We start from the raw sequence: 15,431 nt of genomic DNA, 5'->3' as shown, positions 1-15,431 counted from the left end.
GCTGAGTGAAACGAGCAGGGCCAGGAGATCATTATATATATAACAATACTATATGAAGCCCAATTCTGATGGACCTGGCTATCCTCAGCAATGAGATGAACCAAATCAGCTCCAGTGGAGCAGTAATGAACTGAACTAGCTACGCCCAGCAAAAGAACTCTGGGAAATGATTAAGAACCATTATATTGAATTCCCAATCCCTATATTTTTGCCTCCCTGCATTTTGGATTTCCTTCACAAGCTAATTGTACAATATTTCAGAGTCCAATTCTTTTTGTACAGCAAAATAACAGTTTGGTCATGTATACTTATTGTGTATCTAATTTATACTTTAATATATTTAACATCTACTGGTCATCCTGCCATCTAGGGAAGGGGGTGGGGAGAAGGAGGGGAAAAATTGAAACAAAAGGTTTGGCAATTGTCAATGCTATAAAATTACCCATACATATAACTTGTAAATAAAAAGCTATTAAAAAAATTTAAAAAATAAAATTGGACTCTATTCTTAGAGTGAAGGGAGAACTGTTCCAAGCTTTAGAGAGTTTTTTTTTTGTGCTTCTCTTTTCAGAACTAGTTCTAGAGATCTGTAAATTTTCAGTGCTTTCAAACTGTATGATCTAAGGAAAGGCATGGTCACTGTTCTCCTGGCTTGTGCTCTGGTCTTCAAGCCAGGAAGACTTCCTTTAGCCAGGAAAGCTGTGTTCCCCTACAGCCACAAAAGCTAACATTCCTCTTGGCCTGGAATTGTGACAAGGTCCCCTGCTCTCCTGCAGCCACAAGTGCTAGTGCCCCTTTTTGTCCTTAACAGAGACCAGGGCTCCTTCTTCCTTGTAAGTGACCACTCCACCACCCTGGAACTATGACCAGGGTTCCTGCCTCTTTAAGGGAACAAGTGTTATTGCTTCTCTTCACCCTGGAATTGCAACTCAGAACTGCCTATAGATGATTTCAACAGTGTCCTTTATCTAATACCAGCAGATCTCTTGTATTGTCTTTCTGACCAGTTGTCTGACCCTCCACCAGCTGTGGGCTGAGCTCCTAAAGTTGCTGCTCCTGCTGTCACAGCCATCTCCAAGAACCACTGTGGAGTTGTAGTGGCTCAACTTGCACTGTTCTCCCAACTGACCCCCAGACATTTCCTGCCAATCTCCTAAATTTTCTCGGTCTGAAAAATTAATCTTTGTTGGCTCTACCATTCAAGAAATCAATTTGAGAAGTATGGGTGTGTTTTTTTTATTTCTCTGGGCAGGAATGTTGAGAGTGTACAGATGAATTGCTGCCTAAACACAATATTCTTTAAAAAGAATTCATTTCCCCCCACAAATCAGTATCCTCCTGCAAATCTTCATTACCTCTTTACTAAATTATTGTAAAAAAAAAAAAACCTTCAAAAATGACCTTCTTGCCCATTGTCTTCCTCAATTTCCTCAGCTTTAAAATGTGGGTTATAATAGCATCCCACAGGATCATTCAGAGGATAAATGCTAGCTATTGTGAGAACTGATTCATCTGGACCCCTATTCTATTCCAATCAGTATTAATCAATTTGATATAAACATGTCAAAGTTCTGTACATAAGTTCCCCAGAACTATGGGCTCTGGGGTTCTAAGTTCACTTGCTTAACTGTAGATAGTTAACTAAAAGCTCTCCTGCCTTGTTTTTCTTGTCATGGTGATCAAGTCTAGCATGGCAGAGCTGACAACTGCATAAAAGGTCCCCCAAATATTTTTGTATCCCGGGACTAATTTCTTGTCCAATAGGAGCAGGTGACCAAGTTATGACCATTAGGTCACCGAGTTGAACAGTTTCCTCCTGCCCAACTTAAGGAGAAGCCTGTCCATCTTGTGTGAGATATTCCTTGCTTCACTCAACTTGTGATCCTGCTGGCATCTTATTTTGCTTACTTTAGTTTGTACGTCATATGACAATTATGGAATCATTCTGTATTTGGTATAGCTGTTCTTGAATAACTAGATATTTAGTCCTATAAAATAGGGTCCTGGAAGTTGGAGGCAGCTCAGAGTGCGAGGCAGATCTGAGGTTCACTTCAATGGAGGGGGCCATGGTCCCTTTTATAAAATGCCATTGTCTTGGAGTTCTGTTCCAGTCTCTTTTATTGCAGGTGGGATAATTTTAATCCCTACATTATTATCATTGTCTTTACCTGCTCCAATCATCCTGCCAGATCACTATTCCTATAATACTACCTTCATCACATTATTCTCCTCTTCATGAATCTCTAATTCTAACAGAATAAAACATAACAACACATGGGAGACAAGTTCCTGGTACGACACTGCAAGCTGTTAGTCCCTAAGTTATTATTAGTTGAATTCAGAGGCAGGGCAGGTAGCAGAGAGCAGAAAGGTAGCAGCAACTGCCAAATACATGCATTAAGAGAATCTACCACTCAAGAGACTGCCAAGAGACAGTTTATAAAAAGAGATATCTCAGGCAGCTGAGTATTGCCTAAGTTAACCACAAATAATATAAAGCTAAGTGTGTTGGAAAGAAGAAGAGAAACATGTGAGACTTAATTACGGTCTTTCTGTGCTACTCTGGTTAATCTAGTTAAAGGGTATCTTTCTGTATAAATTTCTATTTGTTAATTAAAAGAACATTGATTCATGAATAAGCATTTATAAATAAAAAAGAGACAAAGAATATTGTGAGATAAAAAAGGATAATTTTAATTACATTAAATTTAAAAGGTTTTGTACCTATACAGCCAAGACTAAAAGGAAAGCAGAAAATAGTGACAAAAATTTTATACTCAAAGTTTCATATCTCAAATATGTAGAGAACTGAGTCAAATTATTCCTCAATTGACAACAGATATGGATAGGCAGTTTTTGTATGAAGATATCAAAGCTATATATTGTCATATGAAAAATGCTCTAAATCATTGGAGAAATTAAATTAAATAATTTTGAGATATCATTTCATACCTATCAAATGATGGGAAAATGATAATGATGGCTAAAATGATGGGAAAAATGATAAACATTAGAGAGAATGTGGAAAAAACTGGGACACTAATACACTGTTAGCAGAATTATAAATTGATGCAAACAATTTGGAGAGCAATCTCAAATTATGTCAGAGCTACACAATTGTTTTTATCCATTGATCCTGCAATACTATTTTTAGGTCTATTTCCCAAGGTGATTAAGAAAAAGGAAAAGAACCCATATGTTCTATATATAGAACACATAGATAGCAGCTCTCTTTGTGATAGCAAAGAACTAAAAATTGAGGGGATGCCCATCAATTGGGGAATGGCTAAACATAAGGATATGGTTGTGATGGAATACTACTGTACTATAAGAAATGATGAGTTGGTTAATTTGTAGAACAACACGGAAAGACTTGCATGAAATAATAAGGTGAAATGAGCAGAATCAAGAGAACATTGTATATGGGAACAGCAATATTGTCTGAAGAATAACTATGAACAACTCGTTATTCTGAATAGTATAAATATTCAAATCACTTACAAAGGAACTATGAAGGAAAATATTATCCACCTCAGAGAAAGAAATGGTAAATAGAAATATGCATAGTATAATTCTGCCCATGTGTGTTTGTATTTGTGTCAAATGGTAGTCTTCTCTAATACAGGTTAAAGAAGGAGACAGTTCAGAACTTATAACAAAAAAATTTTTTTTATTTAAACCATTAAAAAATGCTAATTGGGCACATCATTCTCAAAAAAGTTTATGTTTGCGTTCTTCTACATTGTATTCCTGGAGATCTCAAACACTAGGTGATACTGTAAACAACTTAAAAGTTTTCAGCCATCCTTTGGCAGTAATGACTGTGTCACAAGGTCAAGTATAGCATGGTTCTGATCCCTATCCTGGGAGTCTTTCCCTATTCTCTCAGATGTGCTTATGACAGAGGCTGTAGAAATCAGTATGATGACAAACCTATAGACCTCTGTAGTCTGGAATGGTCAATGACAACAGCAAGTCTTTCCTGCTTTCAGCTCCTTATCATACCCCTCCCCATCAAAAATAATATCTGATAATTTGTACTTATTTGTATTCATTGTGGTAGTTGTGCCTGACTCTGGACCCATTTGGGGTTTTCTTGGCAAAGATACTAGTGCGGTTCGTCATTTCCTTCTCCAGCTCATTTTACAGATGAGGAAACTGAGGCAAACAGAGCTATGTGAACTGCCTCATAAGTGTCTAAGGCTGGATTTTAACGCAGGTCTTCCTGCCTCTAGGGCTGGCACTCTACCCACTGCTCTACCTAATTGTCCATATTCATTTTATATATACTTATATATGTACTTGTCTTTTCCATAATAATGTAAGCTTTTTGAGAGTAGGAACTGTTTCATTCTTTATATTTGTTTCTCAGCATAATGTCTGGTACATAATAGGTCAAAAATAAGTGCTTGTTAATTGAGTTGAGTTGACTGTTTAACTCACAGAAGAAACTGACTTTGGAAACTGACTTGCCCAGGAGTACACAACTAAGTGACAGAGGCAGGATTTGAACCTGGGTCTTTTTATTCCAAGTCCACTCTATCTACTCAGGGATACAGTCATAAGTCAAACCACAAGCAGTTACTAAGTGTCTACAGTGGGCCAGAAAATGTACTAGCTCCAGAAGAAATAAATCTTGTACTCAAGAACCTCCATTATGAGGTGACATTATCTAAGAAATCTTTCTTGGTGATAGTGAGTCTTGAGCTAAGATGAGAAAGAACATGAACTGGCAGGAAGCCAGGGAGAAAAGATTTGAGATGAGTAGATAGGAATTGAGAGATCTTGCTCTAATTCTGGTCTTACTTTTATTCTTGTAATCACTGGGATTAAGATAAATATGTAGACATGATAGTGTACTGGAAAATTCTCTTGATTTATTTGAAGGAAAGGAATTATAGGCCTCCAAAAGACTGTATTTCTACTTTCTATGGAATAGTGCTATATGTTGAGGTTCCTGATAAAAATGGTCTCTAATAATAAGACATCAAGCATATATATATCTCAAATTTCTCAGAGGGACATATTGAAATGTCTAGGAAATACTAACCTTCCCCTCTAATTCAATATTAACCTCCATTTAGATTCTTTTACAATTACTTTTTTTCCTAGTGGTTATTTGCTCAAACATGTCAAGAATTCTCTGACAGTCATTTCATGACAGATTTCCTAACATTTCAACAGAGGGATACAAAACTCATGTCAGTGATAGAAATCTTCAAATACTCACATATCCCTTAAAATTTTGTAGTCTATTATAATTCATGAATTTGAGAGGCAATCCAATGGACTAGTGTCCACTATTAACCAGTCACCAACCACAGCTCTTCCCAAACTCTCAATATCCCTTATTTAGCTCCTTAGAAAATAGAACAATTTGAGTAGAACTGAATCTGTGGGGAGCCCTTAGGTTCAATAAAGTTATTACCTTTTCTATATACATAGCAAAATTCTTGATAATTATTTTTAATACCTCTTCCTCACTTCTGACAGTAGCTAACTGGTATTATTTGGGTTGTCTGTCTTCTTCATTTTACAGCTAAAAAACTGGCATCTATCCATGAAGTTTTAATTAACTGGCCAAACATAATAAGAAAATGGCAAAAGAATTCCCCATACCTCTTTATGCCTGCATCAATGCTATCACAGAATAATGAAATCTTAAAGTTGAAAGAGACCTTAAAGTTTATCTAATTTAGTAACACCTCAGTATTATCTGAATACCAATTATGCCAGCCAAAAATATTTTGTCCATTACTGTACAATAATGCTGTCAAATTTGATTTGATCCTTAATCATATTCATGCTAAATAGCTTAAAGCAAACTGGGTTGTATAACTACTGAGAAGATTTGGCAGAAGTCTTCACATTACTGGATGTCTGTTCTGAGAAGACTTAACCTGCTGAGATGAAAAAACTTGGCTGTTTGCTTCTTTCTCCCAAATAGACAGAGACAGTTCTATTCATCCAGACAGCCATGCATATCTCTATGTTAGATTTTCCTTCCTTTTGTTTTATCTGACTCCATGAAGCTTTTGTACCTTTTTTTTATTTGAAATTATACTTGTATGCAAGTTTTTTTTATTTAGTTTTTCTCTTTCAGCTCTAACCCCCTGCCTTGTACCACCACAAATACAATTCAGTTTCTTGCTGCATCCTTCCTACAAAAGACACACTATCTCCGTATGAAAAACTTTCAATTGAAATCAAAAGAAAAGTCAATAAGATGATAGACTTTCAGCTCTCGCCCAGATTTCCTCTTCAAACAATACTTCTACTGGTTTCAGTGGAGCTTTTACCTGGGCGGCTGGGATGTGTGCATCATAGCTTTTCCCTGCAAAAAGGCAGCTTAAAACCTTGGAAATGTGGGCAATCACCAAAAAAGAGTCTTAGAATCCATCTAATATAACACACAACTGAGTGAGTAACCCTAACCCTTTTACCATGAAAATGTTCCATTCAGCTTTGGCTTAACAGAAAATACCTACATCTCATTGCATATTTTGGACAGCTCTAATTGTTTGGGAATATATTTCCTTACTTCAAACCTGAAATTGCATCTTTGCAACTCAATTATTGCTCCTAATTTTATTCTCCTCTATATGATAGCCTTTCAAATACTTTTAAAATGTTTTAATATAATATTATTGTTAAGCCTTATCTTCTCTAAATGAAATATTGCCTGTTTCTTCAATTAATTCTTATATATCATGATCTTAATGTTCTTCAACATCTTAGTCACCATCCTCTGGAAAATTTCCAATTTATCAAACTCCTTCCTAAAAGACAGTACCCAGAACTGAATTACAATTCTCTGTGATCTGATCAGGACAAAAACCAGCATAACTTTTTACCATCCTAGTCCTGAATACTATCCCTTTCAATAAATTATAATAACAGTAATAAAAACAAGCATTTATATAGTACTTTAAGGTTTACCAAACATTTTACAAATATTATTTTATTCTATCCTTACAAATACCTTAAGAAATGTGTGCTATGTGGGTTCTATTTAACAAATACCCCAATGCAAAGTTTTCACAATTCAGTGGCCCCCAGACTAGAATGATATGTAAAACAGGATGTTCTTCAGCCTTCATTAATCTTCCCTGTCTCTTTATGAGAGTTATAACTATGGTGAGGCAATTGATGCTTTGTCCAGGACAAGAAAGTAACAGGGCACTGATAATCCTTGTATTCCTTCAGTATATAGAAATAACTGAATTTATCATCTATTTATAATTAGTCCTGATGCTTAACTCCTCTCTAGCTTTACCTTACCTTCCTTTCTTCACCAAAGGTAGCCTGACCAGCAGTCACTAAGTTTAGGATTTCTGTCTCATATTTTTACATATACACCTTCACACACACACACACACACACACACACACACACACACACACATACACACCTCTCTTTAGGGGCATTGGGTCCAGAGGTCAGAGGTTTCTATCTCTCCTCAAGGTCATCCTCAGTCCCACTGAATACAAATTTACAATATATAAATAAGTACAATATATAAATAAAATACAAATGCAAATTTGAACCTCATGGTTTAAAAAACTGTCATTGTTCCTTATGTAAATATAACATGCTCTGGTTTTTATTCTCTACCTGTACATCTTTCTGCAATGTCACATCATCACAGTCAGGTAAAAAGTCACAAAGTTTGAACTAAAATAATACAAGTGGAAAAAAAAAAACCCTTAGTGGTCTACCTAAAACGTTTCAGGTCTCTCTATCAGTGGTTGCATCCACATCTGGAAATCTCACTAGTTATTCCCCTAAGTTTGCAGCATGATGGATGAACAGGTACACTAGAGCCACGGTACTATAAGTGGGTTACTAGATCCTGAAAAATCACTTTTGCTTAAGATCAATAGCTTCCTCTTTATATTGTAAAGCAGTATGGTAATAATTGCAAGATGGGTGGAATTTCCTTAAACTAAATTTGATTTTTATTTGACTGTTTGGGAATGTCTGTGACCATTTAAGGGCAGGGTATGGATGATAGGAAGGAAAATGGGAAAGGAAAGCTTGCTAGGTAGAAGTTCATCTGAAAAAGGTCTGGCAAATTGGGTGAATAGCAATTCATTTTAGGTCAACAATATGATGCAACAGCCGCAAAAGCTTTCTAAATAGATTTGTAATGATAGATTTTGCTTTTGCAACACCTAAATTTCTCTCTTCAACGCTGCTCCCATCTCTAAGAGAGCCATCCCTTCCAACAAATAATTTTTTAAAAGGAAAAAAGAAGAAAAGAAAATAATTTTAGCAAAAACAAATGCATGAAAAAAAATCTTATATTTTATGCATTATTCTACATCTGTGGACATTCCTGTCTCTGCATAGGAGTGAGGGGAGATATCTTTCTATATTTGCATCTGTGAGGATGAGATTTGTTCTTTATAATTTTGTTTTGTGGTGTTTGTTATTTCCATGTATATGGTTCTAACGATTGTGGGTATTACTGTCCTGGCTCTGCTTATTTTACTTTATCTTTCCATGCTTCTCTATATTCATGTTCATTCTATAGCACAGCAATACTCTCCAATCAATGGGCATCCATTTTGTTTCTGATTCTTGGCTACAAAAAAATGAGCAATTACAAACATTTTGCTGTGTATGAAACCTTTCTTTTGGTTAATGGTATGAAAATTAAAGCAATCTTAGGTAGTATTCAGAACTATGAAGAAGATGCTAGTCCCTCTGCAATCTGACCTAGTCAGTCCATCCCAAAAATATTAATTCTTACACTTTGCTTGAGAAAGAACATGGGAAACTTAAGGTAGAAAAAATCATGTTATGTTATATGAGGACATAATGAGGATCACTTGAAGGAATCTGGGAAATTTATCCTGGTTAAAAGAAGATTGGGACAAGAAGGGCAAAAAATGACAGCCATCTTCAAGTGTTTGAAGGGCTGTCATATGAAAGAAGGTTTAGACTAGAACTGATTGACTCTATAACCTGCAGGAAATTCGGTGGCACAGAATGCTGGACTTGGAGTGAGAAAAACCTGAGTTCAAATACAGTATCTAATATGTACTAGCTATGAGATCCTGGGCAACTTCAGTTTGTCTCAGTTTTCCTTATGTGTAAAATGAAAAGAATAATAGCATTACTTCAAAAGGTGGAGAATCAAATGAAATAATATATGTAAAGCACTTAGCACTGTGCATAATTCATAAGAAGTGTTATGTAAACATAAGTTATTTATGTTGCTGTTGTTGAACAGAACTAAAAACAGTGGCTTGAAGCTATATAAGACAGAATTGAACTTTATATAAAGGAAAAACTTCATAGTAATTAGGATTGTCTTAAAGTGGAATAAATTATTCTTAATCCTGGTTTCTTTATCTGTTCAATGAAGAGTTTGAACTACTTGTCTTCTGAGAGCCCTTCCTGATTTAAATCTGTGAACCTCTGAATGTAGTAGTACCTCAGACAAGGACTGAATAACCATTTCTTGGGGATGTTTTAGGGAGGATTCTTGTTCAGATACAAGTTGGATTATGTAATGGCGAGGGTCTTAACTCTGAAATTCTCTGGGCAAGTCATTTAATTGTGATTGCCTCACCAAAAAAACAAAACAAAACCCCAAAACAAAAACAAAAATCCAAGATCCAAAAAAACCAACTCTCTGAAATTCTGTGATTCTATGAAATTTGAAGGAAATGCAATTTTCTATAATTCCAAATAAAATTTCCTATGTAAGAGTAGACTCACTTAAAGTAATTATTTTTGTTGGATAAGAACACTTTTTGATTAACACAATCAAAAATCAGTGTGAACAGGGTCTTCACACCTTCTTGAATCAATGAAAGTGATTATATTGGAGATTTGATTATTACCTAAGAAATTTGTATGAAAAAAGAAGCATCTATCTCACAAAAAGAAAAAGAATCTCAGGATCTGGTATTGGGAAGTTGGAGCAAGCATGACTTTGTAGCACAGCTCTGAGGAGCAAGGTAAAACTGAACTATGGCAGAGAATGAAATTTGTTGACTCTAAAAGCCCCTACAGGTACAAGAATCTGCCTTGGGGAAGTACTGAAAAAAGTCTGGCTCCTCCCTAACTTCCCCTTCCACTGCCAGTGGATCCACAGACGTTAGAATGGTATCTGCTATTTCTTTATGTAAACATTTCCAGTAAACTGAATTTTCCCTTAAACACAAATAGGTCAGGGGTTAACCAGAGATAGATTTAACTGTAAAGTTAGGCAGAGTCTAACCTTTGCCCAAATGTTAGGAATTTTCTTTAAACTTGAAGTCAGAACAATTGTGACTAAACTCATAGCTTTTTATCTTAAACTCACAAAAGCTGAAGTGGAATCCCCGTAGACCTTTGAGGCTATTATATTTCTCCTTATAGGCTTTAAATGAGTTAATCATTAAAAGAGAGTGTAACATCTATACCAAAGAGATATCTCCATCAATTGTCTAAAGTAAGAAACTAGGGTTGCTAATCTATTTCTGTTGGTAACGTGAATGACTCTGAAAAATAACTTGAACTCAACTTTCTCATCTGCAAAATGGAATAGTATTCATCATCAAACAATCCCATCTCATTCACTCCCTTTCTTCTTCTCTGCTCTCCCCTCCCAAATCCTGAATTTATTAGCAGAACATTCCCTGGGATTCAGGACAAAGTTTCCCTGGATTGAATTAGGGCATGTGTTTTGGGCTTTCCCCCATAATGTCCATCAAGTTTTTCAGCACCTTATGTTGGTGACTGTTAGAGGCAGAATCACAGAACAGATGTGTGTGATCCTCCAAACCAGCCTTTCCAAAACTGTGCTCCAAATGATGTAAATAGGACTGCTTATAAGAATTTCATTGCTGGCAATATTTTTCTTCCTAAAATATTAGCTACAAAATTCTGTGAATATAAAAATACTTATTATGCATGGCAACTTTTCAATATGTAAGTAAGCTTAATTTCCCCTATTTTGTTTCCAAATTACCCCAGCTCTAACTTTCTTCTTGATATATCCAAAGATAAGTATTTATCAGCTCTATCAAAATATATCCAGCCCGAACATGTCCTATGAACAAATTAGTTTGAGAAATACCACTACAGAGTAATCTCTATTCTTAGCGTCATTATTGTTGCATTAATTTAGTACTAATAAGAAGAAAATGTCAGTACATCTAAATTCAGAATTTGCATTTTTGTAAGCTTAAGCCATATTGAACCCTTCAGAACACACAATGCAATTAAAATCCTCTCATAGCATGTAAACAACAATTCCATCTAGGGTCTCAGATTACAAACATCAGGAGTCTGTACTAGAATTTTTCTGGGAGATAAATAAAACAGTGAGTTTTTCTCATATTTTGACTTAAATTGTGAAAATTTATATATGTTTTTAAGTTCAGATAGCATTACTATTATCCTAAATCTTGGCCACATCTCAATTTTCCCCTTCTTTTTACTTTCCCGACACCAGCTGTCTTATTAGAATAGAGGCTGTACATTGGAAGTATGTGTTGAGGTGGGGTAAGAGGATACAAGAGTTATGAATTTGGGGAGCTAATGGCATTGGCCATTGAAAACTTTTGCTAGGCCACAAATGGTCCTTAGGAAATAGCTTGGCTGCAATGAATGAGATTATCTCAAAAATTTTATAGATAAGAAAAATTTTATTAATTTTCTAATAGGTAAAAATTATTTTCTTTCAATAAAAGTACATTCTACTTTTGTGAATGTTTAAAAAAGTTCTTGGGGGACATGTGAAAGAAGTAAATATCCAGATCCCACATTCCTTCTCCCTTTTTCAAAAATCCAATAAAACCAAAGCCCTCATTTCTACCAGTATTCCTAAATTTAGTTTCATTGAAATGACAGTACTAGGATTGAGGAAACCATCAAATGAAATCATTAAGAAAGCTCAAACTATGTGACTCTTTGCCTGCATGTGGTTTTTTAACATGTCACTGATAAAAAATTGGAAGCAGGAAGCATTTCCTGTATTCAATGCCAGTACCCAGGAGAGAAGTGCTCATACCATAGGTCAAAAGTTGAAGAAAAAGAAAGATGAAAATGTACTTCTCCTAATAAAATTCTAGTGTCAAAATATTTTAAAGTCATTTTTCTTGGTTCAAGAATTACATTAAATTGTTGGCCTAAATACAGTAAATAGTGTAAACTCTAAATGCTAAATAGGATATCATACATAATGAATTTGCCCTGGGCAAATTCAGCACAGAATTGTTAGTCAAGATTATTTGTTTAATGTTCATCTTGTTATGGCTCTCTTCAACAATGAATTGATTCAGAACAGCTCCAATTGTTCGGTAATGAAGAGAGGCATCTATATCCAGGGAGAGGACTGTGGGAACTGAATGTGGAATACAACATAGCATTCTCACTCTATTTGTTGCTTTTTTATTTTCCTTCTCAGGTTTTTTTTTCTTTCTAGATCGGATTTTTCTTGTGAAGCAAGATAACTGTATGGATATGTATACATATATTGGATTTAACATATATCTTAACATATTTAACATGTATTGGATTACCTGCCTGCTAGGGGAGGAGGGAAGGGGAAGGAGGGGGAAATTTGAAATAGAAGATTTTACAAGGGTCAGTGTTGAAAAATTACCCATTCATATGTTTTGTAAATAAAAAGCTATAATTTAAAAAATTAAAAATAAATAAAAATAAAAATTTCACAGAATTAAAAATTTAGAAGGAAAAAAAAGAATGTCCATCTTGTGAAAAGCCCTTTGGGAGATATTTTTAAGGAACAATAAATAAATAAATGGTCCTTGTTCATAGTTTGCAGTCTACTTGGAGATAAGAACATATATAAAAACTTAATAACATTGTAAAAGAAATATACAAAACAATGTCCTTTCCTGATCCCCACTAGATAAGTGATTTTTACCTCATTCCCAACCTCTGCCAAACCTCTATAAAATTCTATTATTAGCTCCCTCTTTTTCTAATTTGTAATTTAGTTATTGGATTACTTTTCTTTTTTTTTTAATTTTAATTTTATTTTATTTAATAATAACTTTGTATTGACAGAATCCATGCCAGGGTAATTTTTTACAACATTATTCCTTGCACTCGCTTATGTTTCGATTTTTCCCTTCCCTCCCTCCACCCCCTCCCCTAGATGGCAAGCAGTCCTATATATGTTAAATATGTTGCAGTATATCCTAGATACAATACATATTTGCAGAACCGAATAGTTCTCCTGTTGCACAGGGAGAATTGGATTCAGAAGGTAAAAATAACTCGGGAAGAAAATAAAAAATGCAAATAGTTCACATTTGTTTCCCAGTGTTCCTTCTTTGGGTGTAGCTGCTTCTGTCCATCATTTATCTATTGAAACTCAGTTAGGTCTCTTTGTCATAGAAATCCACTTCCATCAGAATACATCCTCATACAGTATTGTTGTCGAAGTGTATAATGATCTCCTGGTTCTGCTCATCTCACTTAGCATCAGTCCATGTAGGTCTCTCCAAGCCTCTCTGTATTCATCCTGTTGGTCATTTCTTACAGAGCAATAATATTCCATAACATTCATATACCACCATTTACCCAGCCATTCTCCTTTTCCAGCTTCTAGCCACTACAAACAGGGCTGCCACAAACATTTTGGCATATACAGGTCCCTTTCCCTTCTTTAGTATTTCTTTAGGATAGAAGCCCAATAGAAACACTGCTGGATCAAAGGGTATGCACATTTTGATAACTTTTTGGGCATAATTCCAGATTGCTCTCCAGAATGGCTGGATTCGTTCACAACTCCACCAACAATGCATCAGTGTCCCAGTTTTCCCGCATCCCCTCCAACATTCATCATTATTTTTTCCTGTCACCTTAGCCAATCTGACAGGTGTGTAGTGATATCTCAAAGTTGTCTTAATTTGCATTTCTCTGATCAATAGTGATTTGGAACACTCTTTCATATGAGTGGTAATAGTTTCAATTTCATCCTCTGAAAATTGTCTGTTCATATCCTTTGACCATTTATTAATTGGAGAATGGCTTGATTTCTTATAAATTTGAGTCAGTTCTCTATATATTTTGGAAATGAGGCCTTTATCAGAACCTTTAACTGTAAAGATGTTTTCCCAGTTTGTTGCTTCCCTACTAATCTTGTTTGCATTCGTTCTGTTTGTACAAAGGCTTTTTAATTTGATATAATCAAAATTTTCTATTTTGTGATCAGTAATGGTCTCTAGTTCATCTTTGGTCACAAATTTCTTTCTCCTCCACAAGTCTGAGAGATAAACTATCCTATGTTCCTCTAATTTATTTATAATCTCGTTCTTTATGCCTAGGTCTTGGACCCATTTTGATCTTATCTTGGTATATGGTGTTAAGTGTGGGTCCATGCCTAATTTCTGCCATACTGGATTACTTTTCTTATCAGAGCCATAACTAGTCATTTTTTCATCTGGAGTCAAAGCAGAGGCAGGAGTGGAGGGTTGGCAACACAGAAAACAGTCTGACCATGGGTATAGTGATATTAAGAGATTAAGCCTCCAAGATCCTTGATCCTATGGGGGTTAGGGAAGAAGATGGTGTCTGGGACATGAGTTCCATACAACTACTCCTGGGAATGGTAGTAGTTGTACCACATAGTGACATGGGTCAATGGGGAAGCATGAGGGGAAGAGCACTACTCCCAAATATCAGCACCCTGGGGTAAAGCCTTTTTCACTATGCCCTAGTTATGACTCTATATCTTATTCCCCTCGACTAGACTCTAAGTGCTTGACAGCAAGATCTGTATGTTATTCATCTTCCTTGTAAGCATTGCAAATGTCCAAGGAAAATTTGTTAAATTGAACAAAAACAAGAAAAATCAATTCCCCTCCCCAATGTAATGAGACTAAGAGATGGATGATATACTTGTATTCTCAATATCAGATAGATTGTCTATGGGAAAGTGTTTAGAAAAACATGGATAAGAGTAAGATGGAAAAGGAGTGTAACCTATTGATAAAGGAAGAAGTACCCCCACTGGTTAAATCTCCTATTATTCAAACTAAGTATAAAAAATAATGGTCATGGTAAGATAAAATTAAGTTGGGAGAACTTCTGGAGGGAAACTTCTGAAGAAGTACATCATGTTTTTTATGTATTTATGGCATAGAGTAGGAATTATGGGGGAGCATTTGAGAGACAAGGGAACAGAAATCCATTCAGCTTAACAACAGCTATTTACTATTGTTAATTGTCATCTCACCTACCTCCCATTGCTATAAAAGAGGAGGTCAAGACTTCTCTTGACTGTTCATTATCAAGTGGTGGAGTACACATATAAGCTTAGGCCCCTGGGAGGTTGCAGCTGAGTTATTATTGTTGAGCAAATGGAGTGCTTAGTGAGTGATGTATGAGACCTAGAGAGTGAGAACTATGTAGGAATCAGGCTGTGAGAAGGAAGAGGCTCTGAGCATGAACAGCCCACC

The sequence above is a fragment of the Antechinus flavipes genome, chromosome 1, assembly GCF_016432865.1.
Source record: "Antechinus flavipes isolate AdamAnt ecotype Samford, QLD, Australia chromosome 1, AdamAnt_v2, whole genome shotgun sequence".
Lineage (NCBI taxonomy): Eukaryota > Metazoa > Chordata > Mammalia > Dasyuromorphia > Dasyuridae > Antechinus > Antechinus flavipes.
The sequence above is the reverse complement of the archived record's forward strand: the minus strand, read 5'-3'. Positions refer to the sequence as shown.